The following is a 19,085-nucleotide window of genomic DNA, read 5'->3' on the forward strand; positions in this document are numbered from 1 at the left end:
GTCCTGTTATGTCATTATTTTAAGACGTATCTTCTGCTGTATCATTCTTGGCTTATAGTTGGAACTCCTCATCCCATCTCAGTCATAAGATGAGGGAGGAAGTGCTTCTGATTTTCATTCCTTTCATATTAAACATAAGAGGTAATAAGGATGTTTCTAAAGTGCACACTGGATTGTATGCAGTGAATATTGCTGTCAAGTCCATTTTTAAATTTTGCATTCATTTGTTTCAAACATTAAGTCCAGTTACATAGAATATATGAGTTCTTCTATACTTGTTAGCTGTGTGGTGCTGCCTAACTATAAACAGAAAGAGAATTCCATATACCGGTAATAAATGCTGTTTTTGAACACTTTGTACTGTTACAGTGTCCTTAGACCCAGAGGCACATAAGTAAAGTACCTACATGAAAAGCATTTTGACTCAGTTTGACACTGCCGGTAGTCTCGGTTTGCCAATAATTGTAAGCAGTATTTTGTATATACAGTCAGTGTACATCAATGAAATACCTGCAAAGATTGGCCCTTCCATCCTCTTCCCATTCTTTCAAAATACAAGTACGCTTAGTCAGCTTCCAACTGACCTGAAAATGATAAAACCTTTGCAGTTGCTTCACATCTGGTTTGAAATGGCTTTTCCACATTCAAAGTCTGGCTACAGTATGTCTTATGCTCAAGGAACATTAATTGACTTTTGAAATAAATGTACTGTATATTTTAGATCATAATCGTGAAAAATATTGTATTTTCTAAAGAACCATTGTTTTTGGTTTTGGTATCCAGGCAATGTCATAATCAGCTGACTTCATCAGCTAATCACTGTCAAGTAGATCCACTGAAATGGAAATTGGAATGGATTAAGAAGCTATTGGCAAACGAGTCATGTTCATCAAATGATTTACACAGGTGAGAAAACTTACAGTAGCATTGTACCTCGAACAGAGGTCTAGGTACATAGATTAAGTCATGTCCAAGCTGGAAACGAGAAGAAAGATTGTTCCTCATTTAAAACCTGGCATGCCATGGTCTGCTGCCTGGGGCAACATTTCAATGCTCCTATAGACAAATGCAACCCCAGCCTGGTAAATGTAGAGTAGCACTGGAAATGGAGGGTTACTCGTCAACTTAAAAGTATTTCACTATTAACAGAGTGACTGAACTGGAGAGCACTTTGTCAGCATTTATCATTAAGGTAAACTTGGAATGGAGGTCTGACTAGGTACAGTATCAGACTCCATTTTAAGTCTAACATTTGTCAACGTGTGACCTATTAAATGTACAGTTTATGTCTCCCGTGAGAAGTGAATCTCTGTTTGTAATCTGATTGTCTGGTAATTATTTGTGTATACAAAGGAGCTGACATGCATGCTTCCTATCTTGACTGTAACTAATTAGTTTTATATAAACAGTCCCATCACATCTCACTTTCCTCACTGCCTATGAAAGATTTAAACCTCCCATGGTGTTTATGTTTCCATGTTAGAATGCTCATAAAAAAGCCATCGACAATAACACATTGTGTTTATGATTTATTCTATCCAATGCATCATTTCCATTTAATTACATTTGATTTTAAAGTATTGTGATGGATTATTGTATGAATCCCTCTTCAACTAGTCGATTAGCAGCAGTATCATTCTGCATTCCAGTGCTGACTTGGCTTGCCTCTGGAGCTGGGTTGAGTTAGGCCTGGTCAGTCCTCAGATGACAGTGAAACTGTAAGTGGTATTAGCAGGTCTTTTGGGCCAGTGAGTGGGCATGCATCCCTCTGGTCCTTTTAGATCACAACTGAACTGCATGCTGCTCAAAAAACAAATGGATATAGCAGCCCTTTAATCTCACTCTTCAAATATTTACATTGTGGTTCCTGAATAATTCTTTGGCTGAGTGTGGGGAGAAACGCAGATACACGAAAGCTTGATTGACCTCTCACTGAAGACTTAACAGTGTTGATATGCCAGCTCATTAAGGACATCATTAGAGAGCTAATGCTTCCTGACACTATAATCCATATGTTGACACATGCGGTGTGCCATGACCCTCTCCCAAGCCCATCTCATGAAGACTCACGGTAATAGATTCTACCATGAGACAGAGACGTTTATTTTCTCTTTGAACTCTTTACTTGATTAAAGAGAACTTTAGAAAGAAAAAATACTGGGCAGTATCATATTCTCAAAAACCTGTCTTTGTTTTATGCCAAGCCACTTGCTTTATTCAAGGAATCTCTCAAATTAGCAGCATAAAAAAGGGATTGTGCAAGGGATATAAAACAACAATGTTGCAATTGGCGTAAACTGCACGCATTCTTGATCTTCTTCTCTGTGATTTCGAGTAAACATCCAGTAAATGAAAAGCTCATGCAGCATCTATTGTTATATTTACTAACCAATTATTCTTAACGACACCATGGTGTTATATTTGCAGCCTTTAAGTTTTTCCCCCTGAAAAAGCATTTTATAATGACCAAATTCAAAACATTCGATTACAGTTGCTGAACAGGATGGGCTATTGCGCTTCTCTGAAGACGAGATTTGCTTTGATGTGGGTTGGTGAGACTGAGCCAGCCATAAAGCAGCTGGATAGGCCATGTCCAGAGAATGGAAATTTTCACTCAGGGAGCCAAGCCCAATGCATGGGCTGGCTTCTCTGGCAGATCAAGGATCAGGTAGCTTTCCACAAAACCTCATTTGAATTGGATTTGTTAGGTTCTCAACCACAATTAAACTGAACTTAGATCAGTTCATATGGGAAGCATTTTCCCTATTCTGGTTTCTCTGGATGGATGGCTCCATGTAGGGATGCAACATGGGAGTGTGTGATTGCAGGCAGCCATGGAATTGGGCTTGCATTTGTCCCAAAATGTTGCAAAAATTAAAATAAATCGCTTGGAAGGCAGAATCTGGGGCCGATTTTTTTTCCACAACTAAGAACAGGATGGGAGCAGATCACTTTTGCTTAGGGTTTTGTTTAGGTTGGGGAACTTTATTCGATCTCCAGTAAAACTTGGAGGGGGAGAGTGAGGACATAGTTATGTCCTTATTAGAGAGTATGAAACGATGTGTTCGCATAAATGGTACACTGCTGAACCATAGGTGGAACACAACATGTTCCATACTACTCAAAGGCAGGGCTCATTGCAACTACCGGAATGAACATGAACATTTCCCTTCAGTTCGCCAAAACAGTTCGCCAAAAATTACAGCAGAATTCACAATTTGTAGTCATCAGAAAACATACTCTCTTACTATACCCTGCAAGAAATTTACAGCGAGCACATACATATTTATTTTGACAGCTAAAGCTCATCCAGTATGTTTAAGCTTAGTTGCATTTACACAGCCTTGTGGGCTATACTTTTAGACTTTGTATTTGTTTGTCACATATTGTCATTAAAAAGTCCCTAATTGGGGTTGTGGCTTGGAATTACATCAGCATACCACCCAGAAGTTCTAATGAATAGAATAGGACTAGCCCAGTACAACCTCATGGCCACAATTTCCATACAAGTCACTTATTGGGCCATGATGATGGTATATGACCATTGACCACTTCAAATTGTTGGTCTTGCTCAGTCATGCTGCCTTTTAACTATAACAGATTAGGGTTGATGGTTTGACACACCCATAGCTCAGGGTTCAGGTTTCATGGCCTTTCAGTGGGACGGAAACTTGTCAGATGACAGTTTCCAGGTTTTGGCCCGAGCTCTAATCATAATTAGCTAGTAGGTGTACTGGAAATGTTTCATCATTCAACGGATTTAGGCAAGAATGTGTTCAGCCCCAACTCAAAGATATTCTTCTGTGCAAATTGACCGGATCAACAAAGAAATTATTGAGCAGCCAGGTAGGATGACCTGTCTACACAAACAAATCACCGTTGCTTTGTTTACATTTGTGTCATGTCATCAACCAAGCATCACACAGATACCCCTCTGCATATGCTTTTTGTGTGTGTGTCTGTGTGTGTGTGTGTGTGTGTGTGTGTGTGTGTGTGTAATTGTACAGAGCTGGTTATAAAAGGGTAAAGGACAATCTGTATTGCAAATAAAATGGGTCAACCGTTTGAAATAAAGTGGACATTTTAAATATTCTGTTATAAGTGAAGGATCTGATGGCAAACCATCCCAACTCTAGGTGATCCCATCTGGTGCAGAATTCCTTTTAGGCATTACAACCAAACATGCTTTCTCAATTAGTGTCCATAACCATCTGCTGGAAATTAATTTAATTAAAAAAAAATCTTTGAGCTCTTGCGTGAATCCTTTGTCAGCTGTTTGATATAAAAATATATGTCCTCCTATTGATGTACGTCAATGCTGTTTCTGTGATAATAATGCTGAATTCATAAAAATTAGGTTAATTGAATAAAAGGTGAAAGGTTGTGTTACAACAGCTCTATCACACATGCAACTGCTCAGGTGCATATCCCTCCACAGCATTAAGAGTCAGTTAGTTGAGCCTCTTCCAAGGACGTTTTAGCACAGACATGCATACATTAAATGTAATTGCTTTTATTGAAATGATCTCACCATTTGAAATCTAATAAAGTTAACACCTCTAGTTTCTCTGCCATCATTCCAAATGCTGCACCTGTTTACATCATCTATGGAGAATCTCATTGAATTTCACAGAATTGTTTATGAGGGAAACTTTTAGACTTAAAAGTGTTGGGACTTCAGTTCACAGTAGGTGGGGAAACCCTGAGTTTAATTAGTTTTACAGTGGCTAATAAAGTGCAATTAATGTAAATGAAATTGTGTGACATATACAGTATGTTGGGAAAAACCCTTTCAAAAGATCTTGATGGAAATTGGGGTTGAATAAGAAGTTAATTAAATTATTCAAATCTCCAGTTCATGTAAAACGGAATTACAAAGGATCCAGAGGCCAGGACAAGCTATTACAATGCCTACACACACAAAGAATAACATTTTGGGAAGCTAGATGTAATGACGATAAACCTGCAGTGAATGATACAAACTTATTATATGTTGTGATATTTTCACCTCCAAACTAGTTCACTTAAACAAATCAACCACCACTCACAATAATCGAATGTAAACTGCAATGCAAAATGTATGATAAATGCATGCAAAAAGTATTGAAAACAAATTGTCTGCAGACACGCACATACAGTACAGTGCACAGTACAGGAGCAGCAGACTTGTTTTAACTGAACGGGGGAGTACCAGAGTATGGGAAATTGCTTTCACATGTTTGAAAATGTGGCGAAACTGGCCAACACGGATGTGGAGTGGAACGCTTTACCCAAATCACTTCTCTAATGGTATAAACGCACAGAAGAAGCAGGAGAAGAGACGGATGAAGGAGAAGAGGATAGAACATTGAGTCCTTGAGTACATTGTGTTCTCTACGTTGGGTCTTAAATGGGTTGGGTCTTTTTTCACATGAGTTTCATACAATTAAATCCCCTGTAGGTAAACCCTAACCCAAAGATTTTACCTCACGACTAACCTTAACCTAATGACTCAAGCTTTAATTGATTAATAAGAACGATGACTTTGCATATTCCGTATGATACACTGATTAAAGCACAAACAAGACTGGAGACTGTACCCGGCAATCAAGCTCAGCCACAAAATAATCTAACTAGGGTGGCATCATGCTTTTTAATAACATTTTCCACTCAACCGCACCAACAAAGCACTTAGGATGTACCCCATAGGGATGATGAGACTAAATGCCCTTCTTTACATGTCACTGTTTTGTTTAGACAGTAATTTGGCGATCCCCAAGTTTCAAGAGAGAGAGAGAGAGAGAGAGAGAGAGAGAGAGAGAGAGAGAGAGAGAGAGAGAGAGAGAGAGAGAGAGAGAGAGAGAGAGAGAGAGAGAGAGAGAGAGAGAGAGAGAGAAATGAGATCAGGCAGAGATGACACCGTGTGAAAGCACCTCTTAGCCTCCCTATCTTTCATAGTGACGGGAGTGCTGTGAAGATGAACAGCAACATCTAGTGGCAGAGCGTATAGGGGCCCCAGGGGTTAGTCCAGACCTAGGGGCCCCAGTAGCCTATCACAAGTATGCTGTTACATGCATGGATAGTCAAAATGAAACATACTACCTATGAAATTCCTGCCAAGTGAGACTATGGCAGTCTTTGTAATCCCCTGTGTCTGCCTGCCTGCTTGTCAGCTTGCCTTGTCTGTCTGTCTCCATATCTGTCTCCATTTTGTTCCACTCAAAACATTATTACATGAATTTGGCCCTGGCTTCCCTTTGGGCCTCCATATAGTTTTTCTATGTGCTAAGCTCATATTGCTACAATGTTTAACCTGTTTTCTTTAGCAAATGACTTTTTCACACCCCAGGTGTTCTCTTTGACCCTTGAACTCTCTTAAGGGTGACAGAGCAAAAATAACTTATCAAGCAGGGTATAGCAGTGCATAAGTCACTGTCGAGCGATCCTCAAGTGTTTTGCTATTAGTGCATATAGGCGGTCATTGTTGAATACGTCAAGCTGGGAGTCATCTACTTTGTTTCTCAAGTACAGATGTCAACTGTGATGAAGCCCACTTCACAAAAATGCATTAGATGCTGCAAAGAGATTGGACAACCATTTTTTAAGTATACAGTAGGAAGAATGGAGAAGAGAGAGACAAATACAGTACAGTCTCTCTCTGTCTCTGTCTCTCTCTCTGTCTCTCTCTCTCTCTATTGTATGGATAAAATCAACATCTGTGCTGCTGCATTGATGAGTTCCTCAATAAAACCCTTCTGAGCAGTTAGTCTGTCTGGCTTGACCAAAAGCCTCCGTGACTTTATTGACATCCTGTCTTGAGAGAAAGGAAAGGCATGGAAGCTTCTGTGAGAATCCAGGAAGCCTGAACAGGGTTTAGGGTAAAGCTAACAGCTAATCCTCAAACACAGTTGTGAAGTGTTCTTACAGATGGCATTATGTAAGATCCCAATTTAGGATTTTCATATATACATATATATACAGGACTGTGTATATACACATAATTCACATTCTACTTTCACAGTATGTGTACAACTTCCAAAGAGACTTATCACAATTATTATTTTAATGAAATCCTGAGTAAATGAGGAGGAATATTTAAGTAATTTTGAGACACATGATCGGAGTCAAGCCTGGAGCCCATGCTTTGTACTGTGTAGCTCTGACTATGTCAAGGCAGCCTACTCCCTGGACTAAACTGCATTTAGTATTTGAACAGAGTTCTCTTTACCTTTGGCAAGCGTATCTTTTATGTGCATGGCATGTTAAACTTGTTGTATATATGGGTTGGCATGTGAGGGTCTATACTTGTAAGCAGCACCTTTATGTTGATGAAGCGTGTGGTCCATAGGTATACAGTGAGATTTGAATTCATATGGTGCATAAACAATGGAAAAATAAGAAGGTTAACATAATAAGATAAAAACCTCCTTTGTTTGTGTTTTCAAAACCCTCCTTTTACTGGAAAAGTATTTCCTTAACAACCTGCACCAGTTTGGTACTGTTTTTGTTTCACTTACACTATCATTCAAATATTATTTTATCATTTAACAAAACATTTCTGTTCTCTGCAAAAAAATTCTGCTCCTTTCACTGTGTAACTTTAAAGTCAAGTCAGCCAATCAGCAAAACATTTTTTACAATCAGAACTTAGTGGAAGCAAGCTGTGCATGCTGTGTGTGTCCTTGACTGTTTGGTCACCTGATGAAATCTCTTTGTGGGCTGGAAGAGAAGAAATTGGAGTTCCAGTTAGAGCCGGTTACCTTCTGGTCCTGATTGGCTCCTTGTTTGCATTCAATAAACTAGTATTTGACATTGTCTTGATTTGTTCAAGTCTTAATGTGATCGCCTGGTGTGTAAATTGAATAGAAATACATATGCAGTGGTTTCATTTCCACAACACTGCCAGGTCACAAACCTGGAGAAGCTACTTCAGTCTGTCTGAACTGACAAATAGTTCTGTTTACCCTCCCTCTGGAGTCATGCTGTGCTGGGTATGCACACAACATCACAACCAGGAAGTCTGCCGCCCCCTTCCCCGGACAAGTGCCATCTAGGTGTGATCAAAATCACTCCCAGAGTTATGTTCCAGACAGAAGTGATTCATGTAATATTTTGTTTGATACTGAATCAAATCTGATGTTTTGTGTTGTTAGTTGGATCTACAACCAACACATGAGGTCCAGACCTACAAACCCATGATTATTTTTTCAGCTTCTATGTATCACCACCTAGTGAGTTAAGACATTGGCATGCAGTCTGAATGGAGCTGAATGAGATCATGTGTAAATAATGGTTGGAACCAGGCTATTACCAGAAGGATGTTGATGATTATTTCTACATATGCTTTCATCAGTCTGGTAAGGCCAAGATGTTAATCTTTTTCTCTCATTATTCTTTGCATATGAGCTCATACTAAGACCCCTACTGTTCTAAACACACACACACACAAACGCACGCACACACACACACACACACACACACACACACACACACACACACACACACACACACACACACACACAAATACAAAGCATTACAAGAACCATTCTGCATGTGTGTGGTATCTGCTGCATATTCATACAGATTCACACATGGATAACCATCAATCACCTCCCTGACCTCCCTCCTTGTGAACACAGTGCAAACCATAAACTCCAGATTGCGCTTCTGCTCTGGAGTCTCTCAACTCACAGTTAATAAAAATGATGCAGCCAGGGAAACAGGCTCCCACTACGGGTGCGTGCTGAGTCGGCACATTGCTGTATTGTTTCAAAAAGAAATCTGATGACGTTGAGGATTTACGTTGCTGGGTGGGAGTTTGGGCCTTTTTAACGAGTGGAAAATCAAGCACAGCGGCTATATTCGCATCGTTGGTTCGGAAAGTATTCGGGAAGCCCATCGGTGAGTGGAAAAGCCTTGACCGATTTGGTGGTCGCGAGGGTTAACCACAGACACCCCCCCACACACACACACTATCTGCACATGCTCAAAAGGCATAGGGCTCTGACCTCTGAGGGGGATGGAGAATGCACTCCTTGAGGTTTTTGCTTTCAATGTTCCAGAACTTCTCACCAACATTCTATAGAGCACATGTTCACCAAACCTGGCAAGGCTACAGATCCCAGCGGGTGGCTACAGCTACTCGCAGTGACATCTCAAGCTTTCCATGGCTTACATACTGCATAACATCATCTCCAAAGCAGAGGGATACTGTCAGCAGTCAAAATGGCTAATGAGAAAAACGTTTAGCTAACATAAGTTGGCCAATTTACTGTACTGGATTGGAAGTCAAATATAACTTCCTTTATCAAAGTTGGGTCAGAACAGTGAGAACACACACCCAGTTGTGCAACTGAAGGGTGACAATGTAGCTGATCTAAGCAGCACATGTTGTAAGTAAGCGTGTTTTGGCATGCTTTCAGAGGTCCCTATTCACATGTACTGTATGTATGGCTTGTGTCCTCTACACTGTGTCCGTCCCCCACACTCACTGTGTCAATAACAACGCTGAATATCTTTCAAGTGAGGTTGTTTTCCTCAGATGTAGGATGGTGATTTCTTGAATAGCTTTATTCAAGAGACATTTATATTTCATGCCTGCTGAAAACGACAGCGTCATTTAATATAAAACACTGGAAATTTGGCTCCACAACTTGACACTTTTACACCAGAAACCGATGTTGTCTAAAATAAAAAGCCCAGCATTTTACAACCTGCAATAATTTTATGGAAATAAATGTGTCAACAGGGGATATTTATAGGAATAACTTTTCAACAAAATCACAATAACAAAATAGGCCTTTCTACAAATTTAAGCTCTTTGGCAAACTGGGTATTTTCCGTTTTTAAGCCTTGCATTGCAATCTGTTGTTCAGACATTTCAAGATGGAGTGATTAAAATGCCTGTTATAACTGTCATCCACAGACAGCAGATATAAGTCTGCCACAATACATGTATTTGGCGACAGGGTTGTGTAATTGGTTGATGACTACTGAGATTGCATGCATAACTTACCTGCTATGCAATCAGGAATCCAATAACCTCTGTCAATTTCTGGAAAACCACAACTGCCTAAGCTTTGAAATACAGGTCAGTTACCTTTAACTGGTCTACCTTTGCCAATTCATCACTAATCCTTCCCAAAAAGCAATCCCATGGCTTTGGGAGTTTCATAACCATATAAACTTTATTGTTTCCCTTTTCTATTCTGGTCCCCCATTGTTCTGCGAGGTGGGCCTTCCACAGGTCCTCCAGGGCTGAATGGTCTGGTTGGTTTCACTGTGCTTCAATGCTCAACTGGCATAATGACTTGGCCAGAGAGGGTCTAACCTGGGTGTTCCATTAGGAAAGCACGTGCTGATGTGAAGAGTGCTGCCCAGGAGAGCTGTGAACTACGCCTGCTACTGAGGAGTCGAGTCTGGTGGTGTAGCGCTACAGGCTGGCAGCCCTGGCTGTGGGAAGGTGGGTCCACTTCAGGGGCCATCAAATACGATTTATCTTTATGTCCTCTATGGAATTAATCTGATAAGTTAATTGTTATTTGTAAAGGACAATTAGCTATTCACTGTGTGGAGTGTGCACGTATGGACGTAATAGCAACATAAAAATAACATTCACGATGAGGTTTTAGTTTAAACATTTTCAGCTATTTACAATTGTTGGTAAACTAGTCATGAGGTAACAGTTGACAAACATATCAAAATCTTATCAGAGTTTGAAACGTCCAGTGCTGGGAAGCAAAGGTTATGTTCCCAGTCATCCATGTTTCACTTTTACTATCCCGGGGCCTGGAGGAAGGGCTAAGTCTGACTCAGATGAGACAAGATACAAATCACCCTCTTGGGATTACCATGAGTACTCCATAATCAGGTAGATACTGGTATACTGTAGGCCTGTGACCTAGGATGAAAAGGTCGGAGTCAGGGAGCTGCAAATCACCAGTAGTGACAAGCCCTACCCCCACCCTTGCAATATGGAGCCTTCTGGTTTATGTTTTATACTAGGCTAGCTATAGTGAGGACTGGAGCTGTCCAAATAACCAATCAGAAGTGCTGCCTTCACATACTTTCCATTATGTGTATGTCCTGGAACTCAAGGTTGAGGCTCTGGGGTGGCTGCAGGAAAGGGAATGGTCTAAACCAGGGATGTGGTGAGGTGGACAGGGATGTGAGGCTGAGACATTGAAGGAGGCTGAGACAAGGAATGGAAGTAAGGATGACGGGGGTGTGAGGCGGAGGCAGGGATTTGGTGAGCCTGAGACAGGGAGATGGGGCTGAGAGAGATGCAAGGGCTGAAACAGGGATGTGAGGCTGAGAGGGATGCGATGAGGCTGACAGGAATGTGAGGCTGAGACCGCTGTGATGAGGCTGGCAGGGATGTGAGGCAGAGACCGCTGTGATGAGGCTGACAGGGATGTGAGGCTGAGAGGAATGTGAGGGCCTAAAAGATGGGCAAACCTCTCTTTCTTCCTCTTTCACAGGAGTCTTGAGTAATGTCAGAGGGGAAGGGAGCATCAAAGAGAGAAGGGAGCGGTCTGCCTCCTGAGATTCTGCACCAGGAGGTAATACTCTCTGTCTGATGAGGTTACCTCTGTCTTCACCTTTTAGCTAAGCAGGCAGGGAACTCTGTGGATAGACTTATGTAACAGTTGGCACAGAGTAACCCCTTCACCACTGTCATTCAGTTAATAGGCCATGGCCCAAATAGCATTGCGTTGAATTTAAGTATTTTGCCATATCAAACTCACTGAGGAAGGACAATGTCTAGCAGTCACGTGCATCTGATGTTTTCAGCATATGTTTGGTCTGCAGAACGTCAGAATCCATTACGTTTATCTAGTTCAGTATTATCAAGTTTCTACCTTCTGTCTGTTTGCTAAGCGATTTTGGCAAGAGTGGGGTTCTGGGGTTTGCTTGATTTCATCGTCGTTGTGATCCAGACAGAAAAACATCCTGTTTGTCACATTCAGAGAGTTTTATGAAGAATGATTAATAACCCAAAAAAGACATCCAATGCAATCTGCAAGAAAGAAAATGACTTCAGCGTCTAAGCACAACTTGTTTTTCCGTATTTGTCAGGAAATAGCAGCGTTTAAGAGTTCCACTGCAACCCACAAGGATATCAGGTAGTATTGTCAATCAAAATTGTGACAACTAGAATTTAACAAGTTAACTTTGTAAACATACTCCTACTTTTGATATTCTATATATACATTAGAATCAGAATGGCTTTTAATCGCCATGAAAGTTTGCACAGACAAGCAATTTACTTTGGCAAGAGGGTGCATACATTCAACATATAGGAATCTTATATATGTGGTCTAAGTATACTAAAGGTACAAAGTCTAACTAATACTACGGGGATTTAGAATAAAAATAAAGAATATAAAATATAAAGTAGCCATAATTTACAATATAAAGATGCAAAAAATACAAATAGTACAAAAGATACAAATAGTGTAACATAGTGCAAATAGCAATGTGGCAAGGTGTCATTGTGCAGATAGTGATTAAAGTATGTGTAAGCTGTTAGCCTTGTTGAAGACGCCAACAGCGGATGGGAGGAAACAGTTTTGTGGCATGTGGCGTTTAGGAGGCACATTACTTCAATCTCATTCCTTAGCACTGAACAATAATTATTTGGACCTGAAGACTATTGTTTCTCCCTGTGTGTGTCGGAGATATTGCGGGTCGTGCATCCAGAATGCGAGACTGTTGAATGAGGACCTAAGGCGGCACATGCCTGGTCTCATGTGGACCTCAGATGTTTGAAGTGAGCCATCAAAAGGAAATTCCACAGAACACATACTTCAACAGCAGCTTGGTGCTCTGTGGTGTTCCCCAGGAGATCAGAGAAAAGAGAACTGAAGTCAAAGATAAGAAAAATATGGACTGACACTGTGAAGAGTTCAGCTTGGAAGCCACGTCAGAGCAGAGTGTGTGTGTGTGTGTGCTTCCGTGTGAGCAGATGGAAGGCCTGTTGTGGGACCCAATCGAAAAGCCAACTGGTGTGAATCAGATCCAGTATGTGAACTTGACCTTGTGAAGAGAAGTGGTGTTGGTTCTTATGTGGTGGGTGGGATATCCCTGTCATGGCCTCAGGGGCCTTTGTATGTATTAGGGTCTGGAGCTCACATTCATGTTGTGCCTAGCATGGTTTGTTTTAGCACCATGTCTGATCAATGGGCCTTTTTGTCATGTCTTCTCGGGCTTCAGAACATACTTCTACATATGTTTTTACATATGTTTTGATAATGCCACGCATGGCATAGCTTCCAGCAATAGTTCACTGAGGGGTATTAACTTTCAACTACAACATTTCATTACTTCTTGTAGATTTATCGACCAGAGCGACCAGATATTTTCATTTGTAGCATGGGTTTGCTTTTCAATAGCCCAATGCAACTTTCCGATGAGAGAAGATATGAGTTGGAAATAAGTGAGATACCATATAGTATATCCTGTGTAATTCTAGCAGCACACCAGAACGCAAGGTTTCATGGCAGCTGACTGCAGCTTCATGGAGTGGGAACAGTTTCATGGACATCTTTTCCCTCTGATGCTCAGTTCATAGGTGAACATGATTTGCTTTATACCAACACTAATCATTAATGATTCATTAGAACATACTGTGATAGGGATCGAGATAAGAATGGGTATAGCTCAGTAGTCGAGCATTTGGCTGCAGATCTAGAGCTTGCAGGTCCTAATCCCCCCATGCATGCTGCTTTAGAGAAAACATCTGTTGATCATGCACCATCGTGCACCAATACAGAAATCCTGTATGTAGCACAAGGGAAAGTTAGTTTGAAGGCACACTAATCACTCTCCTCTTTAACAGCAACAGTGTGCTTGAGAAGATTTACTGGGAGAGTATTGAGAGCATATTGACGGTGCTTCTCCAAAAGGTTTGGTGTGTAAAGAGGCTCTGGAGAGGCGGGCCTGGCGACAGCAGACAGTTGCTGTCTGGGTAGCGGACCGCTATGGTGATCACATGTGGTGACTTGTCAGTGATTGATGTCATAACACACCAGCGGGACCAATCCAGACGGATTGAAAATACCTTAATTTGTCTTCATGACAGATAATAATGGTGCCCTTATAATAATGTTATATGTTTGGCTCATGTTTTTTTCATTAGTATCATGAGTGCATGTGCGTCAATACTTGTGTCCTAGATGGATGGAAAGACGGATGGATGGGTACCTAGGTAAATCAGATGTTTGACAGGAATTCATGTGTTTGTGTGTGTTTATCAGTTTTCACAATCAAAAACTGTGATCCACGGTAATTGGATCAATATCAGTGAAGCTAAAATGAAGTAGCAGTTGAAAGATCATTTCACTTAACAAAATGTGTCGGGTTCTCCTTCAATTCAAATGGCACCAAACTCATTAACCAACAAAATATCATGCTCACTCACTCTCTACTTCTGTCTCATAGCATACACACACACCCACACACACAAACAATGACATAACCGATTTTCTCTTGGCTTTAAAAGACCCTGTCCATACTCCCACGTATCCTTGACACTCACAGGCATGCGTGTACTCCATGTGCCTCCCTATAACTATGTCCCTCAGGCTTAGTGGAGTCCTCCTGGACCTAACAATCCTTAGCGACCAGTAGCTGGAAAAGCTATGCCTCTGACTTTTACACCATCCGACCAGCCTGCAAAAGTCCTTAAACTGTGACAAGAAATATTTAGACAACAGCTCCGCTCAGTCAGTTATAGTGGGAGCCAATAGACCCAAACAAGAGTGTGTGTGTGTGTGCGTGCAAGGGTGTGTCTACTTCCATATGGAGCATTTGGCACGGTAGCGTAGCGCAGTAAGGGTGTCCATTTCAGCACCCTTTTCTCTCTTGTCTAGCAGATCAGCAGCCTGCAGGTCTTCACGGTCATCAAGGCGTGCGTCACTGCAATAACACGGAGGCAGCGTTTATTTTCACAGCCCCTCCTGTCAGCAATCCCACAATCTCTGCTACTGTACAGACCTACATGTCACATGTATTTAACCCTATAGAAATAGTTGCCACAGAAGGATTCAAAAGGTGTATCACAAGTCATGGCCCTGGTCAAGTCAAAAGGCTGTAGCAAATTTCAATCAAGACGTAGGAGCTTCCTTCACATTTTCCACTGTTTTCCTCCATAATGATCTTGTGTCAATCACTCCTGCACACATGTACACACACGGCCTACTATACCACAGAAATCTATACACACTCACACACACATACACTGATGGTGTAATATGGCGTCCACCTGTTTTTGATTAGCCTAATTGCGTATTGTGGTAGAGAGGAAATGTGTAGCTGCTGTCTGTATTTAAGCTGGAGAAACGGACCAGGGGTGAAGAAGGAATGGAAAACCATCCACCGTGTGTGTGAAGAGACAAGAGTCATATTTAGATTTCAAGGGGCCTCCTTTTACATAACACCATGTGCAACACCATAGCTGAGTTTAGTCTACCTCTCTGTGAGTCACTCATTTAAACCCAGCAAGTCGCTTTTAACACAGCCACGGTTCACGGTGCCCCACTGACTCTGCTAGTCACGCCAAAGCACCAGGCCTGATTAATTGAGCCCAGAGGCGCAAAGTCTAGTCTCTCTGTGAGTCAGACGCAATAAATCAATTATTCAGAACAAAGAATTCTACATGTCAAAGTCTCCGGTTCTCTCCTGGTTCTCACCTTTCACCTCACCGAGATTGAGGCTTCTGTCGGATGGTTGGAAATTCAATGGGGCTTTCAGAGAAGTGAATGAGGCTGCCCTGTCCTGACTAGGTGTGGGTGGGAGGGCTGAGTCTGGCCAGTAGAAAATGTGGAGAGAGAGCTTTCACAGGGCCGGCACTCACTGACCGGTAGAGATAATAAACAATCATGATGAAGAGGTATACAGGTTGTGTTTAGGCATGTTATGGTAGACACTTACAGTAAAACAGTGCCCATGGCACTGACTGCACACACACACTTTGCATTGACACACACACAGTCTGGGAGGACTCAGCATTTCCCTGACTCTCATGGTTATAGGCGTCACCTCTACCTAGAAGGATAATAGCATGGTGGTGATATCAGAAGGTTCCCCACATTGCTCCCTGTGTGGGATGACTTAACAAAACCTCAGGTACTTCATCCTTCTACACTCCTTTTTGTCTGGACTAGATCATGCCCCCAGCTCCAGGCATAGGTGTGTGTGCTGTGGGGGTTGTTTGTGTGAGTGTGTGTGTGTGTGTTCATGCATGCCTGTGCGTGTGTGCGTGTGCTTGTGTGTGTCCTAACTGGCCTGTGGATAAGGTCTCCCAAAGGAAAATGCTGCACACAAGGTTGTGCAAATACACACTCATTCTGGGTGGGATGGAAGCTCAAAGGGATTTTCCATGACTCGCCCCAATGACTGCCCCAAACACACGTATCATCATCACAAGAGGAGACGGCACTAAGGCTTCTGGATAGCAGTCGCTGGGGCGGGTTTTCACTCAAACCCCCGTTGTCTTTCATGCAGTGGATGGTGTCATGTATCTATAACATGTTTTTGTTTGGAATATCCTTTGTTATTGCTGTCTTTGAAGCCATTCTTTCCTGGGGATTTTAGATTGGGACTGCTGGGATATCATATTCAGTGTTCTTCCTGGAAAATACAGTTATAAATACATATCTTATTGTTAGGGAAGTCTTCTGTTTTGATAACTTGATATTTAACCTGTAGATAAGTCAAGGTGTTCCATGGTGTCTTTAAATTCGGATGCTGTGACAATCCATCTGCCTTCTTCAAAATATTTCTTCATTAGAACTCCACAAAAGAATAGCAAACCTTAGCAAATCCTTTGTCATAAAGGACTGACTTTCATGAACTCTCACATAATTTATCAGACTTGTGTCAGAGTCAAGTCCAACAACAATAAAAGGTTGCTCCAACAGTTTGCTGATTCTCCCATAAGGGAGTGTGGATCGTACATTTTCATGTGCCTTCCTGTGTTTACTTTGACTATGTCTGATGAGACTATTTCTTAACCAATATTGTCACCCTCTATCACTTTATGATATTTGTTGATTAATAAATGTCACAGCTCTCAATGGACTCCATTTAGGGTGGCTACATATAGGAACTAAACAAGTTCCTGTTCTGTATGTGGAGGGAGGGTGCAACCGCAGCAAAAACACATTGTAAATTGCAATGATTGACTTGTTTGTCAGGAAAATTGCTTTCTAATGCTTCCTTGAAGATGCAATCCCTCATTTGAGATTGTTCTCAAACCTCACTTATTCAACCTGCACTGGTGTATCATTCCTCAGTAGTTTTCTTCAGGCCTCCCAACCCGTCACAACAACAACCAACACACGTGTTAAAACACATTACCTCACACCCATATGCACAATGACCTCCCCGGATAAGATTCATAGCATCATAAATTCTAGGTTCAGACTCTTCCTAATGAATATAAATAACTCAACTCTTTATCATTATGTTCACTAACACAGCCCCTGACCACCACTCATAGCAGAGCAGATGTCATGGACCTGACGTCATGAACTCTATATGACCTCTACAGGGCCCTGGATAACCATCTGGTAATGTCGCCTACCCTAGGTCATGGTGCGCTAAGTCAAGGTTAGCTCAACGGTCAGGACCTCAGGGGGTTGATGTCATTTTATCTCTGTCCCCCCCAGTTTTAGATCTCGGTGCAACTGTGGAGAAAAACGACAACAATACTGCCACCTACTGGTAGGAAAGGTACAGATCAGAGGGAGTCAGAACAGTCACATGGAGATGTGTTGAAGAACGGCACACGGTGCTCTGAACAAGAGTGGAACAGAAAGGGAGAGAGAGAGAGAGAGAGAGAGAGAGAGAGAGAGAGATAGACAAGAGAAGAAGGAGAAAAAAAAGCACATGTTTATAAGTCTGTGTGCATAAAGTCAGGATCCAGAATAAACCTCTCAGAAAAAGAGTGTGTGTGTGTGTGCGCGGGTTGTAGCTTTATTTCCTTAACGTTGTTTACATTTCCATCGGCTGTGATTGTGGCTGCGTGCAGTCATAGCTGAGAGAAGCACATGTTTGTATAATAGGGTGTCTTTGATTATAACAAGCAATCCCTGTAGTCTGCCCACAGTGGAGCAGGACGAGGGGGCGTGAGGGCTTTCCTGTGTGCGCTACCAATACCACATTCAGTGCTTTCTGGTGATGACACCTGGTTCTAATACTGTGTCAGTGGGAGCATTGTGTGTCACTGCAAAGTGGGCTGAAGGTAGACAGTACACTTGTGAACTGTACATATGGGACTTGAGCCCATTAGGGTTACCAGATTTCAGTTTATGAAAAAGAGGACACTTCGACGGAGACAGTTCTCGATACAGTCAGAGCTCGCGCATGAAGGTGGAACGTAAGGGAGATACCCTTTTCCCCCAAAAAAATTGTCTCGAAAAGAGGACATGTCCGGGTAAAAGAGGACGTCTGGTCACCCTGCACAACATTCTAAAAGAGACCACCCTGGCCACTCATTGTTCTGCACAAGCTAGCGCTGAACGGTTCAAAACAAACCCTAGTTTGATCACAGTTGGTAACATTGAAGTGGGTAAATTATGAGCAGGCTGTGAGAGGTATTATCTATACCTGAGTTTCCTGGTCCAGAGTTGATCTACAGTCTGGGAAGAGCACCAGCTGTATTCACCTTAGGGTCCTCTGACAGATTGCTGATTCTCCTTCCTCCGTGCTTTAGAAGGCCATGTTGAGGAAGACGAAGATGAATATGATGGCGTGGCGGAGCGGAGGTGGTGATGAAGTGCTGTCACATCAAACCCTTTCCACATTGTTGAGAACACAGAGAGGGATGAAGTGAATGTCAGATTCTGCGTACGACCAAAAATCACACACAAGGGAATGCACAAAGAAATAGATCATTGCAAACATGTCAAAGTTTATCCCCTTGATCACCCAGGGCATTTCTTTTTTTCACAAATCCAACGAAAACACAATAATGTGAACAGAAGCAAGGTCAATAATCTCGTGCTGAGCAGACCCAAACATTGACTGACCTGTCCAGGTTCATATATTAAAATCATCTGCTTAGTAAGCAGCCTGAGTCCTGTGGTATTAAGGCTAACATT

This window comes from Hypomesus transpacificus, chromosome 3 (assembly GCF_021917145.1).
Source record: "Hypomesus transpacificus isolate Combined female chromosome 3, fHypTra1, whole genome shotgun sequence".
NCBI lineage: Eukaryota > Metazoa > Chordata > Actinopteri > Osmeriformes > Osmeridae > Hypomesus > Hypomesus transpacificus.